A 16285-nucleotide genomic window follows, 5' to 3' on the forward strand; every position below is an offset into this window, starting at 1 on the left:
CGGGCGCACTAGTAGCACAAAGACGTGTGGGGATTAGTTTTGCACAATGCTAGATGTCTCCTTTATATAGCCTTCAAATCAGGGTTTGCCTTAGGTACAAAGCAATCCTTATTCACCGTTAGATGAAAACCTGATTTAGATTCAAGCTAATATTTCTCAACCGTTAGATCGAAAACTTAGCTTGTCACAAACTTGGGTAGACGTTTACTGGATTTGTGAAAACCATGCCCAAACGTGTACGTGTATGTTGGTTCAACATAGTAACCCAAAAAATATAACCATATGAGCATTTCATATTAACCTTGTTCTTCTCCACCATAACTAGTTCAATTGACTCAAATGAACTAGTTAAGAGTTGTTCAATTGCTATGAGATCTTATATAACTACACAAGACATAATTGAAACAAAGAAGATTCAATTCGATTGAATCGGCTCATGAACATTATAGCCACGGTTTGCATAAAGCATTCCTTAGTAATTTAATGTTTTATGTTTAGAGCACATCTTTATATCATAACATCTTAAGTTCACAAACAAGTTCGCGGACTTAAGTTAATCGGTTGAGTTTTCCAAACTCAGCAGAAATTCTCGGAAAGAGAACTTCCGCCAATTCGCGGACTTAGCACACAAATGAGTTTTGGAAAATCCAGCAGAAATTCTCGGTCGAAAACTTCCGACAATTCGCAGACTGGGTTCGCGGACTTGGAAAGCCAATTCCACAATCCTTCTGATTTCTCTTGATCAACAAAGTTCGAAAACTTCGGTTCAAGGAATACATGGTTATGTAATCTAAACTCTCATTTCAATCATTGAGACATTCTCAGAGGACGCTATGTAGCCGTTATGCACAGACCGATTCACATCATAGCAATTCTAAAAGAGATTGAAACTTTTCATGACTTTCGTCACTAGGTGAAGATAAACTTGATCAAAGCGAAATTCTTTACCAACACACGATTTCGAGATAAAAGATAAGCAATGAATGCTCAGCTCGAAATGTTAAATGTGTATGATCTAGTCTATATAGCATACGACTTTGTCTCATAAGAAGTAAGAGATAGAATAGATAGACTTTTGACTGATAGATAAGTTCAAGTCTCCACATACCTTTTTGTTGATGAAGTTCCACGGTTCCTTATATAGATCTTCGTCGTTGTATGATGAATCACCATGAAGTCCTTGAGCTCAACTACACTTTTCTATCCTAGTCCGAGACTTAGCTATGTAGGCTAGAAATCAAGACTTATAGTTTTGATCACTAACATTGACAAATATGCTTGAGATAGCAACGCATGAGAGGTCGAGGGAGCTATTAACTAACAAAAGTCTCTACTGTCGAGAAAATCCAATTGACAGGTTATTCCATGAGTCAGGCTCAGACGCGATGAGCAAAGGACAAGATATGAAGATCACATACAATTTCCACATGTCAAAAAAACGACTCCTCCACGTGAAGAATTACCTATCAGATTCCCAAAGAACATTTCAATCAATAAAACAAACAAAAATCGACTGCGCAGTTGGACTTGAATGTATCTATTACCCTAATTGTACCAGAAGGCATATACTAAGTGATTTTTCAGAGTAGCAATATTTCGATTGGCAACACCACCCAATATTTCGATTATCAATCTGTATGGACTAACTTTGAAAAACTTACTAGAGAATCAACTAGACAGTCAGACTCAATCTAGATAAAAGTATCTCAAGAAGTTAATATCTCTCTCTTGTTTTGATTCACTCAAGCTAATAGAAATCAGCGAGTCTATAATCAAACACAAGGAATAACTTGGACGGTACCAAAGACCTATGTCCAAGGATCAATTAATATCAATCAACAACCAAAGGTCAGATTTCCAATTGATCGATTCAAACGCACAACCTGTATTATTTCAATTATATAAACAAATATAATGCGGAAATAGAAATAACACAGACACCAGAATTTTGTTAACGAGGAAACCGTAAATGTAGAAAAACCCCGGGACCTATTTGAATAAACACTGTATTAGGCCGCTACAGACACTAGCCTACTCCAAGCTAACTTCGGACTAGACTATAGTTGAACCCCAATCAGTCTCCCACTGATCCAAGGTACAATTGTACTCCCTACGCCTCTGATCCCAGCATGATATTGCGCACTTGATACCCTTAACTGATCTCACCCACAACTAAGAGTTGCTACGACCCAAAATCGCAGGCTTTAATAATAAACAAATCTGTCTCACACAGACAAGTCTATCTAAGGATCAATCTATCTCCCACAGAAAAACCCTAAAAGTTTTTGTTCCGTATTTTGATAATAATCAATGTGAACAGGAACCAATTGATAATCCGGTCTTATATTCTCGAAGAACAGCCTAGATTAATCAATCACCTCACAACAATCTTAATCTTATGGTAGCGAAACAAGATGTCGTGGAATCACAAACGATGAGATGAAGGTGTTTGTGATTACTTTTTATATCTTGCCTATAGGAGAACTCTCACTATCTCAAGCCAATCAATATGATTGTAGTGTTACGATAGAAGATGCAAGATCAGATCACACAACTACGATAAAAGTAGTATCAGTCTGTCTTCACAATCCCAATAAAGTCTTTAAGTCGTTAACCTGGTTTTAGAAGAAGAAAACCGAAGGTTAAAGGATAAACGACTCTAGCACGCAAACTAGTATCACACATAAGGTGTGGGGATTAGTTTTGTACAATACTAGATGTCTCCTTTATATAGCCTTTCAAATCAAGGTTTTGCCTTAGTTACAAAGCAATCAATATTCACCGTTAGATGAAAACCTGATTTAGATTCAAGCTAATATTTCTCAACCGTTAGATCGAAAACTTAGCTTGTCATACACAAATGACTGTACGCTTCTAGGTTTGTTAACCACACCCAAACGTGTACAGTGTTGGTTCAACAATAGTCTACCGAAAGAGGTTAACCATATGAGCGTTTCATACCAACCATGTTCTTCTTCACCATAACTAGTTCAATTGACTCAAATGAACTAGTAAATAGAGTTGTTCAATTGCAAGAAAATCTTATGTAACTACACAAGACACAATTGAAGCAAAGATGATTTGATTCACTCGAATCGGTTCATGAACTTTAATACCCACGGTTTTCAAATGCATTCCTTAGTCTTTTAATATTAAGTTCAAATCATCTTTAGATATATAACCTTCTCAAGTTCGCAGACTAGGTTCGCGGACTTAAGACACCGGATAGAGTTTACAAACTCCATCAGAAATTCTCGGGTTCGAGAACTACGCCTGTTCGCGGACTGGGTTCGCGGACTTGGCTCACGCAAGTAGTTTGTCAACTTCAGCAGAAATTCTCGGGTTTGAGAACTTCTGCAGTTCGCGAACTGAGTTCGCGGACTTGGCACTTGCCATACTTCCGGTTCTGTTGATCAACAAAGTTCGAAAACTTCGGTTCAAGGAATCCATTGGTTATGTAATCTAAAATCTCATTTTAATCATTGAAACATTCTTAGAGGACGTTATATAGTTGTTACACTATTTCTCGTCAAAGCAATTTTCAAAGTGATTGAAACATTCATGACTTTCGTCACTAGGTAAAGATAAACTTGGTCGAAGCGAAAAGCTTACCAACACATATTTTGAGATATAGATAGGCGAGGTATACTCGGCTCGAAATACAAAATGTGTATGATCTAGTCTATATATATATCATACGACTTTTGTTTCAAAGAGTATGAGATAGAATAGATAGACTTTTGAGTGACAGATAAGTTCAAGTCTCCACAAACCTTTTTGTCGAGAAGTTCCACCGGTTCCTTGAGTAGATCTTATTCTTGTATGATGAATTTCCATGAATTCCATGAGCTCAACTACACTTACTATCCTAGTCCGAGACTTAATTATAAGAGACTAGAAATCAAGACTTATAGTTTTGATCACTAACATTGAAAAAATGCTTGAGATAGCAACGCATGCGAGTTTGACCGAGCAGTGCTCTAACAATCTCCCCCTTTGTCAATTTTAGTGACAAAACTATCAATACATATGGAATACAAAAAAGATAATGAAATTTTAGTAGCTCCTATTCCACATGTTTAATCTTCAACATTCCTCGAAATCTTCGTCACTTCCAAGTACTCCAATGATCCCAAAGGTTGTAAGTTTGGCATCACCGTTGTTGAAGATCCGTAGCTATAACAATGAGAAAGCATCGGTCTCGATCATTGTTATACAGTGTCATAGTATTATTATACAGTGTCAAAGTCAAATTGTATCACAACTTCAACAATAATACTATGGTGATATGTATCACTCCCCCTTAGTCAATACTCCATCTCACATGAAAACCACTCCCCCTTACACAATGATCTGAAAACCATATGTATTTGTAATGTGAACTACATATTAATTCTCCCCCTTTTTGTCAATAAAATTGGCAAAGGTACAAGAAAATAATGAAATTTCCGTGAGAGACATTTCATGACTGAGAGAAAGAAACACACATCATCTTATTTAGATGCAATCTTATAGCCGAAGCTAACAGCATTCATCAAGGAGTTTAAAGATACAAGATAACCCCTCTAAAATTCCACAGCCGCACACCTCTCAAGATATGACCATTAAGCACAAGTTCAAAAGAACTCTCCCCCATTTGATGTCATTCCCAAGGGAACAACAACGAGCGACCTTAATTTCAAGAGAAACGGATGATTTTATTGGACACCAAAACCATGAGAATGATTTTTATATCCAACACTCAATCAAAGTATTCATAAGTAAACCCATGAATAGTCTAATCTGAATACATAATCAAATTAAACACAAAAGTGATCAATTTAATTTATCGTGCTCAACATAAGTAAACTTACGGAGCAACGACTAAGTTAATCATACAAGAGAGTGATTGGCTTAATTGTTCATGTACTCAACACAAGAGAACTTGTGGAGTAATAACTAAATAACCAAGAAGATGATTAATTTAGTTCTAAATGCTCAACATAATGTACCTTACGGAACAACCAACCAAGCTAATCAAAAATAATCAACTTAGTTGTATCGTGCTCAACATAAGACACATCACGGAGCCTTACGGTAATAAAAAAAAGATGGATCAATGAAGATCTATACCGTGGAATACACAAGGATTCATTCTTCTGCACAAGCATATACAATAGCAATAATCCTTGGATACAAAATATTTTAACCTATCTTCCGTCAAGGGTTGACAATATAGGCTTAACTTTTGTATATGTCAAAAGTTTATTCATTCTTAAACCAATACATGAATACCGATCGTGAACGACTTTACTTTTGACAAAAATATGGGACAACAAAGTTCACGGACGTAAACACAAATATCCCATAACAAGTTGCAATATAACAAAATCAAAAATATTGTAAAACATCATCCTCCAAATATTTTTAGAATTTTAAACCAAAAAACCTAAAAACAAGAAGATGAAAATAATAGCTATGTGTAATCACAATCATCGCTATTCAAAGCACTAGTTATTCTTCCAACTAAGCAAAAAAGAATACATACTAGGAAACAATTGTAAATCAACAAGCTAAAGGAAAACAGAAATCAGTACACTTTCCGAACACGAGCTAAGATCATATGGATGGTTCAGGAACTACACGAGTCATGGGGTCTTTGAGCTTGTGAAAGATATCATTCATTGCAACATCGGAGTGGTGATTCTCTTTGCGAAGATCATTGATGCATGAATTTATGAGACCAAGGTCAGTAGTAAGCTTTTTCAACTCAGTTTTCAAAGCATCAAGATTTTTCAGAGTAGCAATGAGCTCTTGTTTTGCTTCTCCAAAGTACTTAAGAAAGTCGTGGACAACTTCAGCATAAATCATATCATCCTTTTCAGCATCCTCATGAACATAGGAAAAGTAACATGAAGCATTGGGATGATCTTCGTCTACAAGATTTCTTTTCTTCTTAGACTCGAAAACAACTTCTTTGTCAAGGAATCCTCTTGCGAAACCACCATAGCAAGATGAAGAAGAAGACATACTTGATAACCCAGAAAACAACCTAGAGTATGCGTACATGACTTTTGAAACTCACAAGTTGGTATATAAGTGTCTCTTAGAGAAGAGATTCTAGGGTTATATTAACAGTTGACTCGTGCCAGAACACGGGTATTCGTTCGAGTACAACATGACCCAGAAAAAGAAGCCCAGCAAAAGTAAAAAGCATGGCTTTTAAAAAAAACTTTTGAACCTGGATGTAGCAAGAACCAAGATTCAGCGGAGGAATTCCTAAAGAAAAAGAGAAGTAACTTTAGACCAAAACAATACTCTAAGCAAAGCAAGTCTGCAATCGTTTCGCTATGGACGATAAGAAGATAACTCAACTTAACAGATGCGCATGCCAAAAGTATACATGAATATCAACACATCTTACTCAACATGTTTTTTATGAGTAAGCTCTTTAAACCTTGTGATTAATTAGCACAGGTATGAGAAATATGCTCATCAAGAGATTTATGTTTGTGGCCAAGTTTCTTTTTTCTTCCGAGACGAGGAAATGATCCCTTGTTATGTGAGAAATTATCATAAAACTTAATGTCATCAAAATACGAGACATAGTTTAAGTTCTTACCAGAAGAATTTTGGTTTGATGAGGAAGACAACCTGTTGACGAATTCTTTATACCCTTCAATTATCTTCTTCAGATTATCTCTCAATTCATTAATATTTCTTCTTTCATCTGAACTTTCTTTCTCAACGGGAGCAGTGTTATTTTCAGAGATCATCACACAATCTTCCTTTAGACGATGTTTATTCAGATGTCTGTTTTGTTCTCGAGTGTTCGAGGAACTCATTAAACTGACTTTCCTGGTAACATACACAGGGTAGGTACGAAAACCAATTGGTTTAGACATACGAATTTCAGTTACACCTTTAAGAATCAAATCTAAGGTGTGTTGAAGTTGAACCAAGGAGTTTTTCTTCAACTTAGAGGTTCCCTTTTGTTTCACCGAACTCTTTGTTTCACAGACAATACATACTTTCTGATCATCAGAATGATTAGATAGTACAACCTTAAAACCATCGTTAGAATATTTCTTCCCTTCATTTGATGTGCAGCCTTTTTGATTGATGGTGACTCCAGGCACATTCGTTTTACAAGAAGAGGTTTCTGTTTTTGCTTCTGAACATGAACCATCTTTTGTGTCAGAAGTACTTGGTATATTAGATTGCTTTGAGCATCCTTGAATAGAGATTTTACTCAAGCGATGTTCAATTTCCAATGCATCTTTTCTGAGACTAGCTTCAAGAGACGTACACGATGACTGAACATCAGAGTTTCCTTTGGATTTGCAATCTCTTATTACACCAAGTAGAACATCGACATGATGTTTTAACCGATTAAATCTATCAGCTTGGATTCTAGCAAGGTTTAGAATCAATTGACTCTCTTCAGCTGTTTCCCGTTCAATTGAAGGGTTATCGGAAGAACACATGTCGGTGTTAGTCTGTCTCGTCAGTGTGGAAGGTTTATCTAAGCACAAGATAGTAGAACCCTTCTTTTTAGAATTGGATGAGATAGAACTCTTATTTCTGGTATTGCATTTATCAGATATAGTACTATTATCCATAAAGTCAGATCGCTACAAACACAGACTTTTGAGGTCTTAAACGTGTTTGCCTGCTCTAATACCAATTGAAAAGGTGGGGGTCTAACAACCCCACCCAATATTTTGATTAGCAATCTGTATGGACTAACTCCGAAACACTTCCTAGAGAATCAACTAGACAGTCAGACTCAATCTAGATAAAATTATCTCAAGGAGTTAATATATCTCTCTTGTTTTGATTCACTCAAGCTAATATAAATCAGCGAGTCTATAATCAAACACAAGGAATAACTTGGACGGTACCAGAGACCAATGTCCAAGGATCAATCAATATCAATCAACAACCAAAGGTCGGATTTCCAATTGATCGAACCTATATTATTTCAATTATATAAACAAATATAATGCGGAAATAGAAATAACACATACACCAGAATTTTGTTAAAGAGGAAACCGCAAATACATAAAAACCCCGGGACCTAGTCCAGATTGAATACACACTGTATTAAGACGCTACAGACACTAGCCTACTCCAAGCTAACTTCGGACTAGACTATAGTTGAAACCCAATCAATCTCCCACTGATCCAAGGTACAGTTCTACTCCCTACGCCTTTGATCCCAGCAGGATACTGCGCACTTGATTCCCTTAGTTGATCTCACCCACAACTAAGAGTTGATACGACCCAAAATCGCTGGCTTTAACAATAAACAAATCTGTCTCACACAGACAAGTCTATCAAATGATCAATCTGTCTCCCACAGAAAAACCCTAAAAGTTTTTGTTTCGTCTTTTGATAATAGTCAAGGTGAACAGGAACCAATTGATAATCCAGTCTTATATTCCCGAAGAATAGCCTAGATTAATCAATCATCTCACAATAATCTTAATCGTATGGTAGCGAAACAAGATGTCGTGGAATCAAAAACGATGAGACGAAGGTGTTTGTGATTACTTTTTATATCTTGCCTATCGGAGAACTCTCACGATCTCAAGCCAATCAATATGATTGTACTGTTACGATAGAAGATGAAAGATCAGATCACACAACTATGATAAAAGTAGTATCGGTCTGGCTTCACAATCCCAATGAAGTCTTTAAGTCGTTAACCTGATTTTCGAAGAAGAAAACCAAAGGTTCAAGGAGAAACGACTCTAGCACGCAAACTAGTATCACAAGTAAGGTGTGGGGATTAGTTTTGCGCAATACTAGATGTCTCCTTTATATATCCTTTCAAATCAGGGTTTTGCCTTAGTTACAAAGCAATCAATATTCACCGTTAGATGAAAACCTGATTTAGATTCAAGCTAATATTTCTCAACCGTTAGATCGAAAACTTAGCTTGTCATACACAAATGACTGTACTCTTCTAGGTTTGTTAATCGCACCCAAACGTGTACATTGTTGGTTCAACAATAGTCTACCCAAAGAGGTTAACCATATGAGCGTTTCATACCAACCATGTTCTTCTTCACCATAACTAGTTCAATTGACTCAAATGAACTAGTTAATAGAGTTGTTCAATTGCAAGGAAATCTTATGTAACTATACAAGACACAATTGAAGCAAAGATGATTTGATTCACTCGAATCGGTTCATGAACTTTAATAGCCACGGTTTGCAAATACATTCCTTAGTCTTTTAAGATTAAGTTCATAAATCATCTTTAGATATATAACCTTCTCAAGTTCGCAGACTAGGTTCGCGGGCTTAAGACACCGGATAGAGTTTACAAACTCCATCAGAAATTCTCGGGTTCGAGAACTACGCCGGTTCGCGGACTGGGTTCGCGTACTTGGGTCAAGAAAGTAGTTTGTCAACTCCAACAGAAATTCTCGGGTTTGAGAACTTCGGCAGTTTGCGGACTGAGTTCGCGGACTTGGCACTTGCCATACTTCCGGTTCTCTTGATCAACAAAGTTTGAAAACTTTGGTTCAAGGAATCCATTGGTTATGTAATCTAAACTCTCATTCCAACCATTGAAACATTCTTAGAGGACGTTATATAGTTGTTACACTATTTCTCGTCAAAGCAATTTTCAAAGTGATTGAAACATTCATGACTTTCGTCACTAGGTAAAGATAAACTTGGTCGAAGCGAAAAGCTTACCAACACATATTTTGAGATATAGATAGGCGAGGTATACTCGGCTCGAAATACAAAATGTTTATGATCTAGTCTATATATATAGCATACGACTTTTGTTTCAAAGAGTATGAGATAGAATAGATAGACTTTTTAGTGACAGATAAGTTCAAGTCTCCACAAACCTTTTTGTCGAGAAGTTCCACCGGTTCCTTGAGTAGATCTTCTTCTTGTATGATGAATCGCCATGAAGTCCTTGATATCAACTACACTTACTATCCTAGTCCGAGACTTAATTATAAGAGACTAGAAATCAAGATTTATAGTTTTGATCACTAACATTGACAAACATGCTTGAGATAGCAACTGCATGCGAGTTTGACCGAGCAGTGCTCTAACAAAAACTATCATACTAATACGACTTTTGTCTCAAGAGTAGGAGATAGAGTAGATAGACTTTTGAGTGACAAGATGAGTTCAAGTCTTTGCAAGATAATCGACATGGAGTCTGGAGCTCAACTATTCCTATCTATCCTAGACCGAGACTTAGTCATAAGTATACTAGAAATCAAGACATATAGTTTTGATCACCAATATTGACAAACATGCTTGAGATAGCAACGCATGCGATTTCGACCGAGCAATGCTCTAACAATCTCCCCCTTTGTCAATTTTATTGACAAAACTATCAATACATATGGATTACAAAATAAATAAAACTTTGTAGCTTCTCGTCCACATGCTTGATCTCCTTGGTGCTTCAACGTTACTTGAAAACTTCGTCTTTTCCAAGTACTCCCATGATTCCATAGATGTTCAATTCAGCATCATAGTTGTTGAAGTTTCGCAGCCATACCAATGAGAAAACAAAAGCTCTCGATCATTGTTATACAATTTCATAGTATTATTACACAACAACAAAGTTCTCATATCACAACTTCGACAACAATACTACGGTGATATGTATCACTCCCCCTTAGTCAATACTTTCGTCTCAACATGAAAACCACTCCCCCTTACATAATGACCCGTAAAGCACGTAAATCATATGTATTTGTAGTGTGAACTACACATTAATTTTCCCCCTTTTTGTCAACAAAATTGGCAAAGGTACGAAAACGGGATCCTAATGAAATTTCCACGAAGTCGCTTCAAGACCAAATAAAAGTACATATCAACTTGTTTAGATGCAATCATAAAGCCGAGGCTAAATGCATTCATCAAGGAGTTTATAAAGATACAAGATAACCCCTAAATAATTCCACAGCCGCACTCCCCACGAAGATATGGAAATTAAGCGCAAGTTCAAAAGAACTCTCCCCCATTCGATGTCATTCCCAAGAGAACAACAAGAGCGTCCTTACTTTTAGAAGAAAAGAAAGATTTTATTGGACACCAAAAACCATAAAGAAATGATTTTCTATATCCAAAAATCTCAATTAAACTAACCACAATAGAACTCATGATTAATTTAATCGGAATACACAACCAAAATAACCACAAACGAATCTATGATTAATCTAATTGGAAATGCTCGACATAAGAGAGCTTACGGAGCTACGACTAAGTTCACCATAAAAGAATGATTAACTCAATCGTCTTATGCTCAACACAAGAAAACTTATGGAGCATTGCAATATACACATAAAATATGGATCAGGGAATGATCAATACTGCGGCATATACAAGGATTCATTCTATTTTCCTTCACTATTTGCACAATGACATACAATAGACATAATCCTTGTAAACAAAAGATTTTAACCTATCTTCCATCAATAATTGACATAATAGGCTTAACTTTTGTTTGTTAAAAGTTCATCGATCTTGTATCAATACTTGCATATCGACATATAAAAGAGATAACTTTTGACATTATATGGGACAATAATAGTTCACGGACGTAAACACACATATCCCATAACATATTGAAATATATAAAACCATAAAGATTAATACTGCAAAAATCATCTTCCAAACAATTTTTAGAATTTAAATAAAGAAACCTAAAAATAAAGATGAAAAAACGATGGACATAGCTATGTGTACTCACAATAATGGCTATTCCAAACTCTAGTTATTCTTCCTAAAATAAGAAGACTTTCTAGTCATCATAGAGCTTTCTCAAGGTCTCTACTGAGAATTCCTTCTCATTATTGAAAGACCCATTGATTATGGGATCATTCAATTCCTCCAAATCTTTAGAGAATTTTGTCAATTCACTAAGTTCTCTTTTTAGTTCACGCACGGCGTTCGTTTTTAGAGATAACATTCGTTCATAGTGAATTAACTCTTCTAAAGACGAAACAATTTGACATTTTAAACTGTTTATTTTGTTGATAAATTATTTTACCAAGCTCCTGAAGTTATCGTCACGCTGATAAAAAGACACGAACCAATTAGAGGAAAAACCAACTCCATTATTTGTAGCCTTCACTGTCTTCACTTTTGAGGAAGAAATTCCTTTACATAGATACTTGTTAGCTGCTTCCACTGCATCCCTGCTTGTTGAGCCTCTAGTTACAGGAGCCATGAAACTGTATCGTTTTAGAGAAGAAGAAGGTCTACAAATGATTTTAAAAATAGAATAATGAACGTCTAAACCCTATAGGAATAGGTCTTTTGTAGCTTGATGATCCATTATCTATATTGAGAAGGTAATAAATATAGTATTTGAACCAAGAGACGCTCGAACACCCATCGGATGGGAGTTCCACAAAGACCTAGCCAAAACGGCTATCTGTGAAGATAGTCTGCACAATACCCATGCATCTTACCTCTAGGGACTAAAGCAATGAATAAGAATTAAAAAGGAAGACAATAGAGCATGTACAAAAAGGAAATACTCATGTAAGAGTGTTTGACTGACAATCCATCTAAGAACGATAAGAAATTAGCTAGATAATCAGAGACACTTTTCCATAAGTATACCTATTTAATTCTCACACTACTAGGATTTTTGTAGGTAAGACTTCAGCCTTGTGATTAATTTACACAAGTATGAGCCTTCAGCTCATTAAATGAACATTGTCTTTGTTTTTCCTTCCTTCTTCGATTGACACTCATTCCGGACGAGTAAGACTCAACTCGTTTAGTATATCCGTCAGAGGTCCCTTTTTGAGGACTAAGTCTAGGACCTCTTGCAACTGGTTCAAGAGGATCAAGATAGAGAGGAATCCATTTACTAGACTTATAAACACATGGAATGCTTTTATCAGTATCACGAGAGTTTTTACTACTAGAAAGCACTTGAACCTTGTGATGACTTCTAGGAAAGAGGTCATATTTATAAGGTTTCTGATTTTCTATGGGAATGTGATTCACTGTAGTAGTCGACCGACTATTTGTTCCATTAACAGTGGAAAGAAGCAAATTACGAAGCTTAGAAATTTGTTTCCTCCTAGCAAAATAATGGATAGCATAGTGATCCTTTTTCCCACATAAAATACAAGTTCGTGGAGGAGAATTGTTGAAAGGCATCTGTTTTAAACCCATGTCCCATTTGGAAGTTTACCGAATATATTTTGTAGGAACTTCCTTTGGTGAGTTTTTCTTCATGTCAGGTAACTTATATTGAGACTCAGCATGTGACACAGAAGAATTTCTCATTACAGTGCTTTCCTTAGTCAAGGAGGAAGACTGTTTTTGGACTAGGTGAATAGATGCAGCAATATTCTCTGTTTCAACACGAAGGTTGTTCAAATCAGAGAAGTGTGTCTCAATTAAACGTTTTTCTCTAATTGTTCCCTCTTTAACAATATTCTCAAGACTACTAATATTTTCTTGTTATAGCATATTTTCTTGAGTGAGTCTTTTGTTATTGTTTGAGAAGGGTTCAATGATCTTATAGAGTTCACATTCTCGACTAAGAGACTTCTAAAATTCATCCAAGAGTTGAGAATGATTGTGAAGATCAATCGTCTCAGTTGGATTTTTATTTGTTCTAGCGGTATTCTTTTCTACCTCTGACATCCTGTCAATTGTCTCATTTCTTTCTCTGGATTCGGAAGAATCTGTTAAGGAATTATCCTTTGAGGAAAAAGCAAGACACTTGACATAGTCAAAAGTATGGGAAGCCATAGACTACGCGTAGATAAGATATGCGACTTTGTCCACAAAATCAGATTGCTACAAACACAGACTTGTAAGGTCTTTTAAGCGTGTTTGCCTGCTCTGATACCAATTGAAAATGCGGGGGGTATAACAACCACACCCAATATTTCGATTAGCAATCTGTATGGACTAACTCCAATATACTTTCTAGAGAATCAACTAGACAGTCAGACTCAATCTAGAGAAAAGTATATCGAGGAGTTAATATCTCTCTCTTGATTTGATTTTACTCAAGCAAATAGAAATCTGTGAGTCTTTATCAAATACAAGGATAATAAACTTGGATGGTACCAAAAACCAATATCCAAGGATCAATCAATTTCCAACCAACAACCAAAGGTTGGATTTCACAATTGATCGATACAACGCACAACTTGTATTATTTAAATTATATAACAAAATATAATGCGGAATAGAAATAACACAGACACCAGAAATTTTGTTAACGAGGAAACCGAAAATGAAAAAAAAAACCCGGGACTAGTCCAGATTGAACACTACACTGTATTAAGCCGCTACAGACACTAGCCTACTACAAACTAACTTCGATCTGCACTGTAGTTGAACCCTAATCAATCTCACAATGATTCAAGGTACAATTGCGCTCCTTACGTCTCTGATCCCAGCAGGATACTACGCACTTGATTCCCTTAGCTGATCTCACCCAAAACCAAGAGTTGCTACGACCCAAAGTCGAAGACTTTAGTAAGGAAATCTGTATCACACAGAAAAGTATAGAAGTATAGATAAATCTGTCTCCCACAGATAAACCTAAAAGTTTTGTTCTATCTTTTGATAAAAATCAAGGTGCACAAGAACTAATTGATAAACCAGACTTATATTCCCGAAGAACATCCTAGTATTATGAATCACCTCACAATAATCTAAATCGTATGGTAGCGAAACTGGATATTGCGGAATCACAAACGATGAGACGAAGATGCTTGTGATTTCTTTTTATCTTGCCCTATCGGAGATATAATCTCAAGTCAATTATTCAATTGAACTCGTACGATAGAAAATGGCAAGATCAGATCGCTCAACTACAAGAGCAGTAGTTTCTTTTGGCTTCACAATCCCAATGAAGTCTTTAAGTCGTTAATCGACAGGGTCTCGAGAAGAAACCTAAGATTAAAGGAGAATCGACTCTAGCAAACCAACTAGTATCACACAAGAGGTGTGGGGATTAGTTTTGCACAATTGCTAGACATCTCCTTATATAGTTTTCAAATCAGGGTTTGCAATCTAGGTTACCTTGGTAACAAAGCATTCAATAATCACCGTTAGATGAAAAACCTGATTTATCCAAGATAATATCTTTCAACCGTTAGATCGAAACTTAGACTGTCACACACAAATGAATTGTATTCATTTAGGTTTGAGTAATCATACCTAAACGTGTACATTGGATGGTTCACAAATGGTTGACCAATGGTTAGCCATATAAGTGTTTTCATATTAACCGTATTCATCTTTCTCATAACTAGTTCAAATGACTCATAAGAACTAGTTCAAGAGTTTTTCAATTGCTTAGGTCTTCATACATAGACACAATTGAAACAAAATCGGTTTGATTCATTTGAATCAATTAATGAACAATATACCCACGGTTTGCAAAGATTGCATTCCTTATAAATTATTATTTTAAGTCCATGAACTATCGATTTGAGAAATAACTAGCTTGGGTATGCGTACGGGTATGTGTACCTTAGCTACCGGATTTTGAGTTTGTTTTAGTTTCCAAACTCAGCAGGCTTTTTCGGGTGAAAAAGTTCTGCCAGTACGCGTACCTAAGGTGACTGGTTTTTGAGTTCGTAAACTTCAAACTCAACAGAATTTCACGGACGTGAATTTCCGCCAGTAGGCGTACGGGTACGCGTACCCAACCCGTCTCCTTCACCAATACCGCATGCACACATATGCATGCACTTGGTTTCCGGCACATGGATTTATACATTAATGTGCGAACACACTATATGCTTACATCCATAGGTGGTTACATATTCTCAACTCTACATTTCAATCATTGAAACATTCTTCTATAATGTTATAACAGTCGTTAGACATAAAGAATCGACTATCGTTATCAAAGCTATTTTCAAGATTGAAACGTCATCATGAATTTCGTCACGGGTAAAGATGAAGATGGTTAAAGCAAAAGCTTACCAACACGTATTTCGAGAAAAAGATAGGCGAGTAAACTCGGCTCGAAATAGCAAATGTGTATGTATGAAAACTATCATACTTATACGACTTTTGTATCAAGATTAGGAGATAGAGTACATAGACTTTTGAGTGACAAGATGAGTTCAAAACTCCACATACCTTTTGGTCGGATGAAGTTCCATTGGTTCCTTGAGTAGTTCTTCGTCTTTGCAAGATAATCGCCATGGAGTCTGGAGCTCAATTATTCCTAACTATCCTAGACCGAGACTTAGTCATAAGTATACTAGAAATAAAGACATATAGTTTTGATCACTAATATTGACAAACATGCTTGAGATAA

Source organism: Papaver somniferum, chromosome 7 (assembly GCF_003573695.1).
Source record: "Papaver somniferum cultivar HN1 chromosome 7, ASM357369v1, whole genome shotgun sequence".
Classification (NCBI taxonomy): Eukaryota; Viridiplantae; Streptophyta; class Magnoliopsida; order Ranunculales; family Papaveraceae; genus Papaver; species Papaver somniferum.